Genomic DNA, 22,602 nt, shown 5'->3' on the forward strand with positions numbered 1-22,602 from the left:
GTTACCTTCTTGTGTGATTTCATTTATCAACTCTTCTGGTGTAAGACTGTCTGGTGCCTTAGGTTTTGATTTCTTCTTAGGAGTTATCTTCTTCTTGGGACCACTAGGCTCTCTTACAACCTGTTGTTTCTTTCTTTGTGTCCTTGACTTCTTTAGAGATGGTGATGCAGAGAGATCAACTCTGGAACTCTCCCTAAGGATTAAATCAACTCAAGGAGACACATCAAAGGATCCTCTACATGCTAGGTGATTCAAAACCAAACTCAACTCAACACACCCAACCAAGGATAACATCAAAATGGTTTGTTCCAACACCTCTATTGGTCTTAACACATCCCAGACACCATAAGACAAGGTTCTACACACCCCCAAACTCAGACTCAAACTCATAAACCAAACTTGCTCTTCTAGGCTCTATTCCTTGTAGCCTCCAAATCGGGTATTTTCAACTTTTCTCCAAATCATCCCAAAACAATTGACAAAAAAATTACATATTTAGACACCAATTTGGATGTTACACAACATATCAGAAAACCAATATAGGTTGTTTTGGACGGACCCTTTGCTGTCCTCAAATGTGCCCCTTTTTAGCCTTAAAAACCACCCACTTTACAAAGGAAGTACCAACAAAACTTAACACCAGATTAAACCCTTTTTTACAGTCTCTTATTATGTTCCCAAACCAAGGATTTTTCAGGTCTTAGGTCTTGGTTGCACTCCTAGATACCCAAACACCCAAAAACCTCACTAAATCACCCTTTTCCCTAGGGCTTTCTAGAAATATCACTTCCAATCACTTCCAAGGCTCAACCAAAGTTCAAACACCTTTAAAATGGTGTGTCTAGAAACTTCAATGCATAAAATACCCCCCTTGTTCAATTAGATTCTCTGCTGCTACACTCTAGCCTTCATTTTCACTCATTTCCAGTCACTTTTCTTCAACTTTCATGCAACTTTCATGGTGTACACCTGCACTCTTCACTCCTTCCTGTCAATCATGGGTTAGTAAACTATTGTACATGTTATTTGGCATCCATCCTATGAGAATCAGACCTGTACATTCATAGGATGGATCCTTACATGCTTGGAAATTCACAAATTAGTGAAAAAATCACTGTCTTTTCTGGGACAGTCAGCAATAAATAAAAATATGATACTTTCAAGACTTCAAAAATGCACTCAATACATCAAAGGAATAACCAATAAACCCCCAATGTACAGCAATGATGATCCCTTAGCCTTTCAATGCAAAGAAAGCATGAAAAAAACAAGGATTTGACAGCAAATAAAGAGTTTTTTAATTAATTTTCTGAGACAGTCCGTACAAGTCCGTACCAGCATCATCCAACCACACAAAAATTACTTTAGAGACTTTATAAGACCTTCCCCAACAAACTCCAACCAATCTCCAACTAATCCAAGTGATTAAAATGTCAAAACAACTCTAAAACTTATTTCCCACCAAAACTAGAACTAGTTGTTGAAATTCAAAATTTGAATTTTCAACTTTATTTCTAATACTTTTAATCAACTAAAACCTATCCCATTAAACTTATTTTGACATAATAAGATCATTTAAATCACAATAAACTCCTATCCAACCTATCTAGACTCCATCATCCTATTACATTGCATTTTGGTCCTTAGGCCTTTATCAGGACCTTTAGGATTTTTACATAATTTATTGAATTCAACATTACAATAGGCCATTATAGGCTTCAAAACATTCCAATTGACCTCTAGTGATGTCATATCACTCTCCTTAGTCCTTGGTGTCCTCCTTTTTTCATTTGCCCTCCTGGATGCTCCGGCATCAGATGGGGTAGGTGTCGGTGAAGGTTTTCTTTTCTTCCTTTCAACTCTTTTAAATTTAGCTGCTTTATCACTTTTTGTCTCAGAAGAAGTAACAACCAGGGAAACATGAGCTACCGGTGTCTGCTCTGATTGGCCTTCTTTTATACTAGCAGCAATACCACCAAGACTCATTAACCCTTTTGTAACTTCTTTTACCATTTTTGAAGCATATTTCATGAATTTGTCTCTTTTCTTTCTCTCCTTCATCATGGCTGCATCACATTCAATTGTTTCAGCACTACCAAATATTTTCTCTGATGGTTCTGGTGGAGCATCTAGGAGTATTTTTGCATATGATTCCAAGATGTGAGATTACACCTCATATCCCATTTCAGTAATCCATACTATTCTGGGTCTAAATGATTCCATCTAGATTTCATGTCTCTTTACTACAAAGCATATTTGTTTATCATATTTGTCTACAATGCTTTGGGAAATCCTTTCTCTCTGTTTCATTCTAGTTTGAAAATTCTTGAATTAATCTTTGACCAACTCATCACTATTATCTCACATACCGGTGATGGCCTCCTTTATCTATTTTCCAACAAAAATATCATAGGAAAAATCTTTATGACCTATGTTGGGGATCTCCTTAGAAAACTAAAGCATTAAACATACTAGAGGATTTCCAAATTTGAATGTTCCTTTCTTGTCACCTTTTATCTTATCCAAATTTTCTAGCAATTCATCCTTCAACCATTCATAAATATCAATCTTTGCATTGTTTACAATCATCTCATGTGCACTGTGAATGCATGAACTTGACACAGAATTCAATCTATTTGTGTGACCAACTTTATATCCAATTATCATGCTAGAAAATTTAACCTTTTTTATCCTTTATGTCATTAACCCTAAGTGACCGGTTGTCATATGTAGAGTTGGTTAAGCTCATAACTTCCTTGCTACAAATTTTCTTCTTCTTGTCAGGTCTAGAACTGATGGAGGGTAAACCAGTAACAACTTTGATAGCTTCCTTGGTAATATTGAATACCGAGCCCAACCACATAAATTCTCTGTCAACTCTACTAAGGACATAGCGGATGACTTCATCTGAGAATTATGGCATATGGAGGATGCCTATGAAACCTAAATCCTCAACTACCTTATGTTCTGGTTTCACTATCCCATCCTTTCCAGTAATCACATTCATGTACATGCTCATCAAATCTTCAGATCCTACAATTTCTATGTTGCAATGTATGTATGCCCTAGGGTCTTCAGTAAATGTGACTCCCTTCGGGATTTTCGAAAATGCACCAATAGAATCATCCTTTTTTTCTATCTTGGTAATGATCTTGAAAATTGGTCTAGGTCTCTTAATGTGTTCCACAATGGTAGGGTTTGCTACAAATTTAGGAACTGAAGATGAAGATGCCATTGCAAAAGATGCATACCTCTTAAGTGTAAACTACTTGAATGCCCTGAAAAAGATCTTTGATGCTTTGCCTTTAAAATTTCTTTGCTCAATTTCACTCTCTTCAAATGCTTGGATGCTTGGTGAATTGAAATTAAAGGTTACAATTCCTTTATAACCAAAATTTTGATTTACAACTGCAATAAATGCTCGTCGGTGAAGTGAAAAACTCCACATATCTACTGGTAAAGAAGAAATATAACTTCTTACCATCAACCGAGGGTAAATGCATGATTTTCAATTTATTTCCTTACCCCTAAGGATTATTCCTTAGTTGGATGAAGTACCTCTTGTTGGTGCAGGACTACCCTGTTCTATCGGTGTAGTAACAGATTCATCACCTTTTTTTATCTCTCTTCCTAATCCATTGTTTTCAAAATTATTGCTTGATTTCAGTCACCTTCTCTTTGCCTTTGTTATTAGATCTTTTATTGTTCATCGGTATAGTCTTGCTTCTATAAAATTTTGCAATATGCCCAATCTTGTTACATGCATAACAAGTTATAATGTTTCTCTAAATAACCTTTCCATAACCTTGACCAGTTTGAGTTCTGCATTGATTATATAAATGTCCAAATCTACCACAAACATAGCATTTCACATTCATTCAGCAATTGTCTAAGTTATGACCTTTTTTATTTCATTTGGAACATTGATGGGTGGGTAAGTTTGTATTCTGATTATTCCGAAATCTACATTGATTTTCTCTATGACCAAATTTGTTGAAATTAAAATATTTCCCATCAAATTTATAAGCATTAGGTTGCCTTACTGGTTTGCTATGATCATGGTTGTTTGCAGTCCCAGAGCTTTCTCCATGTTCAAATCCAAGTCCAATTGTTTCTCCATCAGGTTTTTGACTTTTCAGCATATCATCAAGATTATCTGAACTTTTCTTGAATTTGTCTTTGTATTCATTTGTAGTGACCAACTCACTTTCCAAAGTGCTAGCTTGTCTCAAAAGTTCATCTTTGTCATGTTGCATGTGAATCAAATCAGTTTTGAGCATATCATTTCCATAACTAATCCTTTGAGATTCATCTGATCTTTCATTTAATCTTCTGGCCAAATCTTCTTCATTCCTCTTCCTATCTTCAATATCTTTGCATAGTCTCATGGTTAAATCTTGCATCTCATTCTTCATGTTATTGTTCTCTTGTCTCAATTTGTCTGTAATATATCTAAGATTTTCTTTTTCTTCATCATCTTGATTTTGCAATTGCACATGTAATTCTTTTCTATTTCTCTTTTCTATAACCAGGTTATCTTGAAGTGCTTTGATAAATTCCCAAGCAGTTTTGAGTTCATCTTCCAGTTTGATATTCTTTAATTTCTCTACATCAAAATCTTGAAGAGATCCTTCCAACTGTTGTCTCAAACTTTCTATTGATACCGATTTCAGAATCTTCCTCAAGTTGTTAGGATCTGCAAATAAAGGACTAGGCTCTGATACCAATTGTTAGATACTTGATCAATCTCAAAAACACTAAGAGTGGGGGGGGGGGGTGAATCAGTGTCTAACCGATAAATGAAATATTTAAACTTGTTTGCAACTTTACAAGCCAAATTAATGTACCGGTAAACAAGCAATAAATAAAAAAGAGAAATAAGAGAGACAACGTCAATGCACACCATAACACAAGATATTTTGGCAAGGAAACCCAGTAGGGGAGAAACCTCAATGGGATTTGTGATCCACAATATTTACTCACTAGCTAATATGAATAAATATTACTGATACAATTGGGTCCTACACATGCAGGAAGGCCAATAGCCTAGAGCTCACTGCTCAATCACAAAAGGAGTCGCACTGACTACAAAATTGGATGATTAAATCCAATGACAATGTACTGCTCAAAATAGCATCTAAAATGTTTGATTCAGTACCAGTTTAAGCTCTATCAAATACCTCTGCCATAAAAGTTTCTTTTCTTTGCTCTACTCTTATTTTCTCATCAAAATTATTACATCAAAATGCATATACATATATTCTCTCTCATAATCCACTTGCATTAATTACCTATGCATACCTATCACACTTCTTACTACATACAAAATTACCTATAAGATCTAATACATTTATGAGTCTTTATAATACATCATGTCAGCTATACAATATGATTACAATACAAAACAATATAATTTCCATGTCGGCTGGGGTGCTGGTAAGATCTTATGTTGATATAGACTGGGTGCCAGTGAGAATAATCTTGTTGTGCCTGTCGGTGCTGGTAGATGATGTTTGTTGCTGGTGTAAGCTATGAACCATATTATCAGTTGGTTGCCATCAATGACAACATAAACTATTCTCATCTGAGTGTATAATGCCAACAAGAGCTGCTTGTTAGGGGACTTAAATGTTTAAGGCCTTTTAGAACCTACCCAGTCAAGGGATTTAACCTATTGCAACTGTTAGGGAACAACAGTAAAAGAAAATGATATGTTTTCTTGCACTTCTCTACTTGCTTGATCAAATCCAATTATACTCAACACTCTGCAACTCTCAGGAAGATTATACACTTCACTTGGATAGCTTAACACATTCTCTAAGACCACTGACACAATAAACATCACTTGAGTCAACATAAATAGCCATCTCAACTAGGTCGGCCACAAAACCTAATTACATCATGAATTTACAATAAGATCACAAAAGATCATCATAGATCACTATCCAAATCATAACAATAAATTACAATACAATATAAATTGTTGCTTGATCATAACTCATCATGGAAATCCGATCTGTATCCTCAAAACAATATCCAAAGCATTTTGTTGATTCCCAAGAAAATCTTCCTTGAATCACACTAAAAAAGATATTAAATCTTTCACGTGGTTTGTGTCGTGTTACCAAATTTAAGTAGACTCTTTGTCGATCACCGTCATAATAGAAATCATTATTATTTTGATTATTTCTTCACCACTCCTTAAACCCTACTAAAACCTTAGCAAAACTTCATCAAAAATTGAGACACGCCTTTCAATAATCATCACAAGTTTTGGTTCCAGTCACATACATCTTTCTGTGATAAAAGTTCACCATCTAAACCGCAAATCACCAATCATTTCCAATTGACTGATCCAATCAAAATAATTCTGCTTTATCGGTTAAAGTCCTATTTCATAGACTTTAGTTCACTGTTGGTAAACCCTATCTTCCGGTAAACCAAAACACTTAGATGATAAAATAAAACATCAAGAACATTAGTTGCCAACAATGACAATACAAATAACTGATCATGTCATCTATTCATAGAATCTCAATCTCTTCATCACAAATAAACTTCTATCCTTTACCGATGCAGTCATCCAACTTCAACTGCATGACCAGATTTGCATTAGTTATGCCAAATGCCAACACATGATATGTGACAAACCACAAGCAACAATAACAACCCTATCATCATTTGTCAAAGCTCCTTGCATGTCCAATGTCTTCGAGTATCACTCCCAAAGCATCAACACACCACATCAAGCCTACATCACAATATAAAACACAATATCTGTTCCATCTATCAAATCGATCAATCTATTGGCAATTGACACTCAGCCATTAAGGATAATTGTATTTAGGGTTGTCATTGATGGCAACTCATCTCTAGGTGTTGATATTTCTCATCGGGATTCATTGTCTTATCATTTTTCTTTGATTGGATCAACCGGTATACACTACACACCTGTATATACACTTTGATTTATCCTTAATAATCGGTTATTCTTGGTCCTAGTAACGTGTATTTGGAATCCGGTTAAGTATAGGACCCGACTAAGATATCTTGTGACCTCGATAATTTATTTCAAGGAATTTTTGGTAGCGTGTGAAGGCCGACATGGTCATCAGGATTATGCATGATATGCCTTGTGATTTGGCAGCCGATAGGTTTATTTTTCTTATTGAGGCCAACATGGTGAAAAGTTAAAGGGTATTTAAGGAAGATCTTTTAGTGATGGATTTAAGGTTAATAAAGATGTGACTTTGGATGAAAATTAGTCAGAGATTGATGGTATGCGATTTGGTTAGCGAGTGAAAGCTTTTCTATGCAGTTTCACGTGCGTAGTTCCAACTAGTAGTAGAACAAGGCAGAATAGAGTATATGTAAACCAGTTCATAGAGGATTGATAGGGAATTAACTGGAACTTATCCAGCATGGTCAGATGCAATATATAAGTTCATTTTTATTGATAATCATTGTATAATTTTTTGTAAGTTAGTGAGAATTGTGTTTGAGCAGTGAGCGCTAGGAAGTGAGCCTGATTGCATGTGCAATCCCCTCTATGTGATATTTGTATACCTTAATCAAGTATATAGATATTGTGGGTATCAACCCCATCATGGCTTTTCCCTTTACAAGGTTTCCCACGTATAAATACTAGTGTTATGGTTGTTCTTATTTATGTATTATTTGGTTTATGCACTTTAATTTTATTTAATATTAACCAGTTGATAAGGAATAAGTTCAAAATAACATTTACTGGTAGAACACTGATTCACCCCCCCTCTTAGTATTCTTGGATTGCAACAATTGGTATCAGATCCTAGTTCCTCAAAAGAAGTTTAACCTCTTGAGGAAGATCCAAAACTTGAAATCAATGGAAACTAGACTGCAGCAACAACTTCAACTTGCTCATGAGGATCTTGATAATGAATAGATGCAAAATAGTAAACTGAAGAATGAACTGATGCAAGCCAGAGAACACATCATTTCATTGCAAGGAAAGCTTTCAGTTGTTCAAGCCAAGAGGAAGGAACTCTGTGATCAACTACATAATCATAGTAGTGATGAAGAAGATGCCTTGAAAGATCAATGCCAAAAACTCACTCAGGAGAACACTATCTTGAAGAATGAGATACAAGCCTTAACCATGAGAATGTGCAAGAAAATTGAGAACAGAAAGAAGAATGAAGAAAACCTAGCTCAAGAATTGAAGGATAGATCTAAGGAATGCAATAGACTGACACATGAGAATGACATGTTGAAACTTGAGTTGATCCAGTCCTGGAACAATGAACAGGAACTTGAGAGACAGATCATAATCATGAGAGATGATTTAGTCACTACAAATGAGTACAAAGACAAGTCCAAAGTTATCTCTTCAAAACTTGATGAACTACTAAAGAGTTGGAGAGATGATAATGACAAGAGAGGTCTGTTGGCAATATATTGGATTGGGTTAAGTGTTGTCATTGATGTCAACCTTGTATCCTGGTTGGAGACTATCCTGGTTGGACCTATCCTAGTTAGTCTTGGTGATCATCTTGGTTTTGGCTATGATTCTGATCCGGTATGATCAGATATCTGGAATTGGTTTTGGATACTTACTCTAGATGGTTGTATGCTTTCTATATTTTGTTGGTTCATGATTTGGTTCTTTGGTTGTTTTTTCTTTTGGTATTTACCGGTACCGGCTAGCTTCTAGCTTTCCCGGTTAGCTTTACCAGTAAGTGATATTTGGTGTTTTGGTTAGATGATCTTGGTCTAGCTTATGGAATTAGTTTCTATCATGTTGAAGGTGCTTCTTGACCATATTCTAAGTGCTTGGTGACTTTGCATTGGCTGGCATGTTGTTATGAGTCCTATTTGGATCCGGTTGCACTTTTTGTGTTTCTTCACTAAGGGTTTCTACCAGTTGGTGAAGTGTGTTGGATTTTTGTCTTAGCGGAATTTCCGGTAGATGGAATTGTTTGGTTACTTGATTTAGGTCCATGCTATGTAATTTAAATCATAATATTGGTCCAGTGATACTATGTAATGTAATTTTTGATATTATGGGTTTATGGGTTTAGGGTTTAGGGTTTAGCTGACCTTGTCAATAAGGTTGATGATCTGTATTTATATGTGACTTATTCATGTAACTTGGATATCAATGAGATGGATGGTTATATTTGCATTATCAGAGGAATTTTTATGTGTGAACAAGTGATATATCATTGAGTGAAGGTCTTTGTATTGTAGGGCAAACATTTGTGCTTAACTGGAACTGAATCAAGCATTAGGAGATGCTACTTTCACAGTTCATTCTTTTTGGATTGTAGTCCGATATTTTGTAAGTCGGTGAGAATTTTTTTTGTGATGAGCAGTGTGCTCTAGGTTGTTGGCCTTTATGCAAGTGCAAACCCCATTGGTATTGTTCACAATACTACTGTAGAGTATTCATCTGATTGTGGTTAGGGTTTCCCATTGTGGTTTTTCCCTTTACTAGGTTTTCCACATCAAAACATGGTGTTGTGTGTACTAAGCTTTCATGTTCTATTCTTCATTATGTTGGTTCCTTTTTGCTCTAGTTTAATGGTTTTGATATGCATTAATTTTTTTTTTAATGGTAAACTGATTCACCCCCCTCTCAATCTACTCTCGGTATCAGATTTATCTAGCAATTTCTATCAGAGCGAGGTCCTCTCTATAGAAGATTAACTGCTTGAGGAGATCCGATGGCAACTGCATATAGTTCTACATTCAATTTCTATCAGAAGGAGAGTCCCAGATTTGATGGTACAAATTACAAAATATGGAAGGAGTGAATGAAGATTCATCTCAGATGTCTTGGAGCTAAAGTTTGGGAGATAGTGGAGAAAGGGTATATACCTCATGATCATAATTTTCAGCCTGAAACTCTTTATGAAGGTGACCATGTTGTGAAAATTGCAAAACTTGAAGGTTTCCGGGTAAGGTATGAAACTTTGAATATGGAAGAAGATGAGAAGATAAGTTCTTTCATGGACAGAGTAAATGAGATTGTTATGGGAATCAAATGTTGGGACGGATCGATTAGTGAGAATGAGATAGTGTCAAAGGTTTTCAGAGTTCTATCTCTGCCTTATAAGATGAAGGCTACTACAATCAATGAACTCCAGACAATGTCAAGTACCCATGTTACCAGAGATACATTGCTTGAGAAATTGACTGCTTTTGAGCTTAAGGAACTTGGAGATCAAAATGCTACTAAAACTGAGACTACATTTAAAGCATTTGCCTCTAGTAAGAAAAAGATAGATTGGAAAGAGATGTATGCTAAAGATATGGAGGACATTCAAAGAGAAGAAAGAGAACTTGAAGAGATGGAAGCCCTGATTGCTAGAAGAATTCCTAAAGGACCAGCTGGAAGTATGTGTGAAGGAAAAGTCCCCTTTAAATGTTTTTCATGCAATAATATTGGTCATTTTGCTTCTAGATGGACTAGAAGAGCTACTAGGAATCATTTAAGATATGTGAAGAGTTATAAGCCTAATCCAAAATATCATAACAAACTTAGATTCAGAAGGAATAAGGATAAATCATGTTATTATGTTGGTGATGATGATTTTGGTATTACTAATGATGATGATGATGATGAACCTGTGAGTGGAACCGATAATGGAGTTGTCTTTGGTAAGGACTGGGTTTTTATTGCTAACAAGTATGATTCTCTGGAACCTATCATTGAAGAAAATCATACTAAGGAAAAGGCTTTCACTGTTAAAATTGAAGAAAAGGGTGAATGGATTATAGATAGTGGATGCTCACATCACATAACTAGTGACAAGAGAAAATTTCTATCACTACAAGAATTTGATGGTGGATTAAATGGATTCAAAGACAACAAGGCATGTAGGATCAAAGGAAAGGAAACAATATCATTGGATGATAAGACTAACACTGATAATGTTTATTATGTTGAAGGCTTAAAGCATAATCTTTTAAGTGTGGGTCAGATGGTGGATAAAGGATTTCATTTATAATTCAAGGATGGAAAATGTAAGATCATCAATAGATCTAGATTGGAAATAGATTTTGGAGCTCAGACCAATGGAAACATCTTTCATTTGAACTTCGATGAGAAATATTGTTTGATTACTCAGATTGATGAAATTTTGTTATGGAATAAGAGGATGTGTCATGTCAATTTTGATTGTATAGTGAAGATCAGTTCAATACAAGTTGTTAGAGATTTTCTGATAATTGTCAAACCTCATAATCTGGTATGTAGAGAATGTCAAATGGGTAAGCAAGCCAAAAGTTCTTTTAGAAGCATACATGATAAATCTAATGAAATTCTTGCTCTTATTCATACTGATTTGTGTGGACCAACAAGGACTAAAATTTTTCAAGGTGACAGATACTTTATGTTACTTATTGATGATTATTATAGAATGATGTGGGTGGCATTTTTGAAAGAAAAATCTAAAGCTTTTGAGAAATTCAAAATCTTTAAAGTTATGGTTGAGACTGAGATAGGACTGAAGATAAAGTGTTTGATATTAGATCAAGGCGGTGAGTTTACATCCATTGAATTCAACAACTTTTGTGAGAAGAATGGAATCAGAAGACAACTTTTTGCACCTAGGACTCCACAACAGAATGGATTGGTGGAAAGGAAGAACAAAACCATATTGGATGCGGCAAGGACTATGATGACAAAAGCTAAATTATCTTATATTTATTGGAGGGAAGTTGTCAATACAACTATATACACTTTCAACAGAGTACACATAAAAGGTGATAGTGGTAAGACTCCTTCTGAATTATAGTTTGGTCATACTCCTACTGTCAAATATTTTAGAATTTTTGGAAGTAAATGTTACATTAGAAGAGATGATGCATTGGGAAAATTTGATCCTAGAAGTGATGAAGGAATATTTTTGGGTAATTCTACCAAGAGAAAAGCATATAGATGTTATAGAAAAAGACTGAATAGGATAACGAAGAGTTTAAATTTCAAGGTGGAAGAACATTCTAATAATCAGATCAGATCATAAGACTATGGACCAAAAGATGAATTGATCAGACCTAAACTGGTAATGCATGAAGATGCTCAGAACAGTGAACCTGTCACTCTAGTAACATCAGAAAACTCAACTGTGATAGAAGAACAACAGAAAGAGTCAGCAAATCAAGAATATTCAAAGACTCCCAGGTATGTGAAACTAAATCATTCTAAAGATTAAATTATTGGGGACTGTTGCAAGGTGTGTGCCCTTGGTTTCCTTGTGTTATGCACTACAGTGCTTGGGTTTATGACATAGCTTAACTGCCTCCTATGGATTATATTTGTTTCATGGCTTAGCAAGAAACAATCATGTACTTCATTATCTACTGCTAAAGAAAAATATGTAGTTTTTGCTACCAACTTTACTCATATTTTATGCACGAAACAAATGTTAAAAGATATAAGGGTAAGTTATGATGAGCCTATTGTTATTCACTGTGACAATATTGTTGCTATTGATATGTCAAAGAATCTAGTATTTCATTCCAAATCAAAAAATATTTCTATAAGGTACAATTTCTTGAAGGAAAAGCTTGAAGAAAAGGAAGTCAGATTGGTTTATGTGCCTACTAAGGAGAAAATTGCAGATGGTTTAGTTATATTATAACTAAACCATTACCTAAATATACTTTTGAATATCTCAGAGATCAGTTGGGGGTTACCAACCCTCCAGAAGAGACTTAGAGATGCAGGAATGCATCAATTTGGTAAGCTTATCAGATATTTTATTTGATTTGGGTTGATGAGATGATGTTTCTACTCAAGGGGAGTTGTGAGATATTTGGTTCAATATTTTTGATCTGGTATCTATCCTTTTTCATTGATGTCAAAGGGGGAGAGGTGGTATTCATGTGAAAATCAGTCATATCTTTGAGGGGGATTGTTGGCATTCCTTGGCACTTGGATGGTTTTCACATTTAGTATTTCCATCAGTGCCAAAGGGGGAGATTGTTGGCAATATTCTGGATTTGGTTAAGTGTTGTCATTGATGTCAACACTGTATCCAGTTAGTCTTGGTGATCATCTTGGTTTTGGCTATGATTTTGATCCAGTATGATCAGATCTCTGGAATTGATTTTGGATCCTTACAATGGATGGTTATATTCTTTCTATATTCTATTGGTTCATGATTTGGTGCTTTGGCTATTATCACTTTTGGTATTTACCGATACTGGCTAGCTTCTAGCTTTCCCGATCAACTTTACCAGTAAGTGATATTTGGTGTTTTGGTCAGATGGTCTTTGTCCAGCTTATGGAATCGATTTCTATCATATTGAAGGTGCTTCTTGATTATATTTCGAGTGTTTCGTGACTTTGCATTGGTTGGCATGTTGTTATTGTGATCCTATTTGGATTCAGTTAGACTTTATGTGTTACTTCACTAAGGGTTTCTATCGATTGGTGAAGAGTGTTGGATTTTGGTCTTAGAGGAATTTTTGATGAATGGAATTGTTTGGTTACTTGATTTAGGTCCATTCTATGTAATGCAAATCATAATATTGGTCTAGTGATACCATGTAATGTAATTTTTGTTATTATGGGTTTATGGGTTTAGGGTTTAGCTAACCTTGTCAATAAGGATGATGATTTGTATTTTATATGTGACTTATTCATGTAATTTGGATATCAATGGGATGGATGGTTATGTCTGCATTATCAGAGGAAGGTTTATGTGCTAACAAGTGATATATCATTTGACAAAGGTTTTTGTATTGTAGGGAAAACATATGTGCTTAAGCGAAACTGTATCAACCATTAGGAGATGCTACTTTCACAGTTCATTCTTTTTGGATTATAGTTTGATGTTTTGTAAGTCAGTGAGACTTCTTTTTGTGATGAGCAGTGTGCTCTAGGATGTTGGCCTTCCTGTAAGTGCATACCCCATTGTAATTATTCACAATACTACTGCAGAGTATTCATCTAATTGTGGGTAAGGTTTCCCACCGTGGTTTTTCCCTTTACCAGGTTTTCCATGTTAAAATATTGGTGTTCTTTGTACTAAGATTTCATGTTCTATTATTCATTGAGTTAGTTCCTTTGTGCTCTGGTTTAATTGTTTTGATATGCATTAAGTTCTGATTTCTGACCCCCTATCTTAGTTTACTTTCGGTATTAGATCTGTCTAACAAGGTCTTGGTTATAAAGAAGGAGAAAGCTCTGGTCATGCACTATTAGGAACCAGGAAGGACAACTGAGAGGGGGGTTGAATCAATTGTAAACTAGTTGTCAATAAATTGTAATTCAACTGTAAATTATTCCAACTTAAACTTAGTGTCGGTAAACCAAACTTAAATGCTGGTAAAAGAGATTAGTAGTTATAACAGTACCGGTTTAACTTAATGCATCAAACATAAAGAGAAACAACATCCACAACACATGACACAAATATTTTGACATGGAAACCCGATAAGGGGAAAAACCATGATGGGAAACCTTACCCACAATCAGATGATACTACTGCAGATAGTAAGTGTATACAAATGGGGTCTGCACATGTAGAAAGGCCAACCGTCTAGAGCTCACTGCTCAGTCACAAAATAGGAGTCACACTGACTACACAATCTGATGGTTAAATCCAATGATAATGTAGTGCTCAAAATAGCATCTACAATGCTGGGTTCAGTATCAATTTAAGCTCTGAACATGAGTGCCAAACACCTTCATAACCTTCCTTCAACCTTCGAATAATGTTTGTGTGAGTCGCACAAGGATCTTCTTATTTTATCTCTTCAATATTCAAGCACACTCATACCATAATCCTATCTCGATCTTCAATAAGATCTTACAATCATTTATACAAAACCTAAGACCAAATGTATAGGTCAGCTGACTAAAGATATTATAATTAAATCAATTACAAATAAGTCTTGATGCGATACAACATGTTGGCTCAATACATTTACCATATTATCCAATCAATAAACCATCTCCATAACGTGTCGTGCTGATCTGGATATATATCATGTATCAGTCCATAACCTAGACCTATCTGCCGGTAAAGGCAAATTTGTCAACTCGATTAGACCAATAAGCAAAGCACCAAATCCAAACTTCCAATCCATGTCTTCGACATAACCAAATGATCTCCAGATGATAACAAGTCATCATCATTTTCGGTGAACAATATAACCTGTTGGTGAACACATACTGGTGACTATGCATAAGCCACTAACCATATTGGTGAACACAATGTACATCTCCAAGAAGACAAGTGTTGACATCAATGAAAAAACCAATGCAACACATGACGAAGTCATCCACAACACCAACATGCACAATAAGATCAATCATTTGGTTAGAAGAAGAATCATGCCAACAATCAAAATTAGAAATCACCAGTAAGATAGCCTAATGCTCACAAATTCAATGGTACATGCTTTGTTTTTAATAAGTATGGTCATATAGCAAGTCAACGTAGAAATAGGAACAATCAGAATAATGCATCATTCACCGGTCTTGGAAATGTCATATGTCATGCATGTAGTATATTTGGATATATGGCTAACCAATTCAAATCAAAAAGAAATCAAGGAAATCAAGGGTTTAACAAGGCAATTCAGAAGAATAATATTGTCTGTTATGCATGTAACAAGATTGGACATATTGCTAAGTATTGTAGGACTAAGAACCCATCAATAGCTAATGAAAATGCAGATGAGAATGGAAAGGAAAAGGTTGAAGATATCAAAAAACAACATAAGAGAAGATAGGTTAGGAGATCAAACACACAACTGAGAGAACAACCGATAGAGCCATCAGGTTCTACACAGGAAGCAGGAACAACTGGTAACTAAGGAACTCTACCTTAGGGGTAGGAAAATCATTGAAGATCATGCAAACACCCCGGATTAGGTCTGTAGTTAGAGAATTTTGGTTGCAGATGGATACTCAGGCAATTTTGGGTGTTTACCGAAGGGTGTATGCAAAATTTGTGACCCGATCAATTTTCGTGGTAGCATTTATGACAGTGGAAAACTAGGGTTAATGGCGATAAAAGGGAAAAAGTTAAGTTATTTCTTCACATAATGATCAGGCATTCAAAAGAACAATTTCCAAAGAATTTCAAAAGTCCAAAGGTGAATTGTGCAAGCATCTACACTCAAAGGCAATTTCATCATTCAACAGAATCTTGAGGTATTTACCATTTGTAGAAACCCTAGCTATCATACCCACATTTGATACTCCTTTGGTAATCATGGATTCTTCATCAAGTGTCGATACTCCTTTGGTGGTGGAAATCAAGAACCGCCCCCATCCTGAATTTAAGAAGTGTCATTTCAAGTCTCTTTTGGATGATCTGTTGGGAGCATTTTTGAGCATCTACCATGGTGTTCTTCATACCGAAGATATTAGTGAATACATCCATTATGACATTGAGGATCTCAGAGGTTATGAAATGTCCTATGTATTCACTGAGAATATCATTACTAACAACTAGTTGAAGCTGGAATTTGCCCATTTGTAGAAGGGTTTTACCCAATTTATGGATTTTTCACATTCGACAAAGTTGAATGGGTCTGATATATACAAAATCACATTCATGGAGAATTCATTTGATGGACTTATAAAGCACTGAGAGGGGGGGCTGAATCAATGATACCAAAAATAGTACTACTTTAAACACTGATCGATAGATAAACTTAACAAGTTTGTTAAACAATATGCATGCAATAAAAAATGATATAACAACGTCCACAATAAGTAAAATATCCACCATAACACAAGTGTTTATACATGGAAAACCCAAATAGGTAAAAACCACGATGAGATGGGACTCACACATTAACTATCTGCAATAATAGATAACTGATCGGTTAGGGTCTACAAAATGCTCTGCTAGGAGCGAATCCTATTAAAGATCCCAAAGCTTAGTTAAAAGCTATACCCTGTAAAAGGTAGTACCCTATAAGGAGTAACCTTGATGGAGGATTTCTGGATCCAAACTAATGGATCACCTGGTTAGAGGATTTGAACAATGAATCTTATTAGAGCTTACCTAGTTAGGGGATTTGGCTATTGCAGGGATTAGAAAATAACAGGTGATGTGATCTAGTAGTAGCACAAATTTCTTGTATAGATTCTCTTCTACGCACTTAACACTTCTTTACCAACATAATCTATGACTTAACACTTTTACCTTTACACATAATATATCACTTTCGCTCATACAAAATAATTTATTGTGATGTCAATATATAGACATTATGATTTCATGTTAGCCTCTAGAAATCATAACACAGTTACCTAGGTGTAGTATATCTGGTCAAGTGATCATAACCCATCACAAAAAAACCACCAAATCTTATCGGTAAGGATAACTCATCATGACTTGTGATAACTCATCACATAATAAATGAATAGTAGTTGGAACAATCAATACTAGTTGGAGTTAAACATATATACCGTTTATCCTTAATGCTCCTATGATAATCTCCACTGGATCTTCATGTTGATGCCGAGTTATGCAAATCCACTGGTTGTCTCCATATATAGATACCAATTTTCACCATGTACTGGTTGGATATAAACCTTCAGAATACCGGTTGTAGTATAAACAACTTTTGAAGTCACATCGGTAGACAATATGAACATATGTGTGTGTATGTGTTTCATCAATGACAACATATGATGAGGTTTAATCATTGCAATCATCATCAAGCCAACAATCTCCCCCTTTGGCATTGATGGGAACACTTAGAAAATTTTTAGAAATAACGCCAAGTGTGCTTACAAAAAAAATTTATACACATATACACATACTCCCCCTTACTATATACATCATACAAAATTTCCAAAAACACACATACATATTTTGACTCCCCCTTTGAGAACAATGCCAAATTGAAAAGAGAAATATATATATATATATATAGAAAAGTTTGTATCAAAATGTTTTACATGTACAAAAACTTGAAAAACTGAATCAAGATTCATGCATTCGCAAGTCTCATGAAAATAACATTAAAGTTCCTCTCCAACTGTGATAAAGCATGTTTCCATGTCTCCAACATGTTCTCAGTGTACTCAAGTGTAGACATAATTTGTGTATGGAACTCTTCCATGGAATCAAGTGTACAGGTTTCTGGAGTAGCTAAAATAGTTTCTGCATTCTTGTAGGATATTTGCAGCATGTCCACTTGGGATGTGAGTAGACTCTTCAATTCCTTCAGTGACTAGAGTCTTTTTGCTTTCTCAAGATCATAGTTATCCAACCTATTGTGCAAATCATCCACAAATTTGCTAAAAGAAAAAATAGAATCTTGAAGTGGTACATATGCATTGCATATCTTTTCTAGCTCTTTCTCTATGTCAGTTCGCCTATTATTGATATCAGAATAAAAGAATGAAACATTAGAAGTAGAAGTAAGATATTTTCCTCCTATTTCAATAGGTTTTCTTAACAAATCTTTATTAAAAGATAGAGCAAGTTTCCCTATATCAATTTCTTTCATAAGATACTCTCCATGCCTCTTCCTGTAACTCTTCTTAGCATAAGTTTGTGATACTTCTTCAAGTGACTTAATTTGGTCAGATGCAACAACAACCAATTGACCAAGTTTGCTAATAGGAGTTGTCAGGTGTCCTGTAGTAGTTTTTAGTAGTAGACTTGATAGAATATCTACAATATTCTAAATGGTGTCAGCTTTCATTCTTTTCTTTTTAAGTATCTTCTTATGTGCTCTAGATTCCATGACAATTACAATCTTCATCATTTCAGATGCACTCATATTATCAATAATTATAGGCCTTGAGATGCCTAATAAGTCATCATCATATTTATCAGTCTGTTGTATGACTAATGTTTTTTATCAGTTTAGAAGATGTTACCTTAACAATTGCTTTCTCTTGTCCTTTCTATGTATCCTGTTGAGAGATCTAAGTATCAATGTTTTCATTAGATTCCTTTTGAGTGTCCTATGAAACTAGTGGGGATTGGGGTTTCTCAGGTTGTTCCTTTGCTGGTGGAATATCCACTATTGGTTGAGTTGTCAGTTTCTCAATTGAAGTAACCTATAAGTCAGTGATTTCAGGTGGCTGCATATCTGGTACAATAATGTTTCTAGATAGATCAATTGTATCCTGAGTATCATCAACAAGTATGACTTATTGGACAATAGTGTCATCCTTTCTCTTGATAGGATAGACAACATCAGCTTGTACAATTTCTTCCTCATCCATTTTAGGTCGATCAATAGTATCTTGCTCATCCTTAGAGGAATGTATAATATCTTCCATGTGTTTGATATTACGAGCAATCTAATGAGTCTCGGTGTCAACAGGTTGCACTTTTCCCTTGATCAGCTTCAATCTTCTTGTTTTGTAAGCAAAATAAACTTTGTACTTATCAACCAATTCATTTAGCTCATCCTTTGACAACTTAGGAAAATATTGTACAAATACATCATCTATGATTTCTTTTTCTTTCTTTATTGCTTCCTCCCATTTATTCAAAAGAATAGTATATAAGGAATTAGAGATATCCTTTTCAAGATCATGAGGTAATCTATTGTAGTGACACAAATAATTGATTACCTATTGAATAATTTGTTCCTTTTCATCTTTATTGAATGAATAAAAATGATACATTATCAAATTTGTTTCTTCCTAATGTCTTCATTGTCCTCTCAAAGGTAGTCTCAGGCTTGTAAGTTGAAATATCAAAAGGCACAGTTGCCTTAGTCACTTCTTTCACTTGCTTACCTACTCTATTAGTTGCTTTCATTTTCTTGGGTTCTTCCTCAGTTTCAGTACCTTCAGATTCTTCTTGGAGAATTAGTTTCTAACCTCTTTTCTTAGAGGCACTCTCTTTCTTTGCATAAACTTTAGGTGTCAATTCCTTTTTGGTTTGGACACCTTGTGTCACTCTTGTATTTTTCATCACTAGGGGTGCTTGCTCAGCCTTCTTCTTCTTACCTTTACCACTTGTGGTAGGAACAATACTGGTTTCAGCTTGTGTAGTCTGAACTTAAACAATATCCAATTTTGCCTTCTTTTTATCCTTTGGAGATGCCAATAGGTTATTAGCATAACCAATCAGTAAGTCATAGTTGACCTAATAACCCATATCTTCCATTTCTTCTTCTCTAGGCTCAATTGCCTCCATCAAATAGAAATCAGTGGTAACTGTGAAAACAATGTCTGTAGCAAAGTGTTTTACCACATCCTCAGACAATCTTACTCTCATGCTCATTTTCTTCTAAAATTCATTGAAGTATTTATTCATTGCAGCAGAAAAGGTGTTCTTCACAGCCTTGATACTATTCTTAATATGGGCAGATACCAGTAGATCCTTAGACCATTCAAGATCACCTATTCTTGGTACCAAATTCTGAAAACAAAAGAATAGCCCAATCAATAACTATCCAAATTAAAACTTTAGACTGTCGTCCTTCTTGATAGACTGTATATATAACAATAATCGTCTCCTTATGGCCTCACATAGGTCATAATTAGCATTTTCAGCTATCATCTTGTAAGTAGTATGCACTGCTACTGATGGAACACTTTAACTGAGAATATATTGACAATGATCCTAAATCCTCAATCTTGCAATCAATGTAGCTGGAGAAGTCTCCTTTCACTATGACACCACTAGGAACTTGTGATAAAGCATTATAAGACACAACTTGTTCTGCTTTTACAACTTCCATAGGTTTAGATGTAATCATCAATTTCTCTATTGTTTTAGAAGACGATGTCATTCCAGATAAACTAGATTCGAAGTAGGATTTTTTAAAGAAATACCTTATTTTACACATGCTACCTCTTTAACCGATTGAATACTCAAGTGCACACTAGTTCAGTCTTCACCAAACTTCAAATTAGCTTGATTACTCAAATCACAATGCAACTTTGACTAAAATCAGCTAACAACCCTTTCTTATCTCTACAAGTGCTCAAAAATTGTTTCTCGTATGCATTAGGGTAAAAATAACAAAGTGAAAACTCACTTTTATCCTTTTTACCTACTATATTAAATGCTCACCCATTAGGGTTACAAACCCTAATTACACTGCTTAATGATACATAGATGTAAAACCGGTTGATAACCAATTGACAAAAAGTTATCAAAATTTCATGCATTCAAATTCTCTTACCGCTCATTTATCTCAAGGGGATTTATCGTTAAGTTCCCCTTAGCCACATGAAAAAGCTTAGCTCATCGGTGTAGGATTCTCCACACTTGGTGAAGGAACATTTTCTTCTCTAGGTGAGTCATCACTCTTCTTCTTCCATATTCAATTCATTTCTTCTCCATTTTCTTCAACATTAACTTTTTGCTTTCCTTTCTGATCCTTAGAAGGATTGACTGGCTTGCTCTTTCTAGATCTACAAAAAATTTCCATGTATCCCAGTTTCTGACAGTGATAGCAGGCCATACCAGATGATCTCCAAGGTCCTACATTACCTCTCCCAGTTCTTCTTCTATAATTCATAGCAACATGACCAAAGTTTTTACATATGGTGCAAATGATATTTGTTACTTTTTCTGTCTCAAATGGACTAAATCGGTTTCTGTAGGGTCTTTTCCAGTTCATGTTGACCCGGTTGTCAAAATTTCTCATCCAATTGCCATTTCGTCTTCAATGCATATGTGGTACAAGATTATTTGCTCCATATCTATATTCAAGTGATCTATGTCCAGACATTTTACATGTGAAGCAATGACCTTCAAATTTCTTGGACACATACATAGCATTAGTATTGTAGCTTGCATTTCTATTAGGTTTGTCTCTACAAACATTTGCAGTGTGACCAGGTTTATGGCAAACAAAACAAACAGGTTTAATGACCTTCTTACTGGTAGGCTTTTTGACCTTAGAAGAAGATTTATTCTTAAGAGTGTTGCTCTTGGTACCAGAGGATTCACCTTTTTCAGATGTGTGAAAACCAAGTCCAGAAGTATCACCATTCATCCTTTGTGATTGAATTTTCTCTTCTAGAAAGGTAGAACTTATGTTGAACTTTTCCAATTTCACATTTGCTTCAGTGAGCTTTCTGGGGAGATCTTCATTATATTTTGACAGCTTCTTTCTCAGAGATGATGCTAATTCAAGATCTAGTTGTAGGTTTCCTTTTTCTTCTTTTTCTACATTCAAATGCTCATGCAAGGTAGCATTCTCTTGCTTGATCTTGGCAATCTCATGATCTCTTTCTTTGGTGAGATCTTCAGTAGTTCTCCTGGCTTCTAGTTCCTAACTCATGCAGATAGTAAGACCTTCTATCTCTCTCCTTAGATTTAGCTTTTCACTATTTAGTTTTTTAACTGCCTCAGCTAAAGCATCAATATTGGCCTCATCTGAAGAACTATTATCAGATATTTTTAATAGTTGTTCAGTTAGCTCTCTTCTTTTGACTTGAGAAGCTTTTAGTTTGACCCTTAGGGTTTCAAGCTCATTCCTACTAGCCTCAAGCTCATTCCTACTAGCCTCAAGCTCTTTAGCCATCTCAAAGTAGCTCATATCCCCCATGGTAGCTTTAGGGTTCCCTTCCAAGTGATTAGGCTTTACATAAGTTAGGCTCTGATGCCAATTGATGGACTTATAAAGAACTAAGAGGGGGGGTTGAATCAGTGACACCAA

This window comes from Cryptomeria japonica, chromosome 7, assembly GCF_030272615.1.
Source record: "Cryptomeria japonica chromosome 7, Sugi_1.0, whole genome shotgun sequence".
Classification (NCBI taxonomy): domain Eukaryota; kingdom Viridiplantae; phylum Streptophyta; class Pinopsida; order Cupressales; family Cupressaceae; genus Cryptomeria; species Cryptomeria japonica.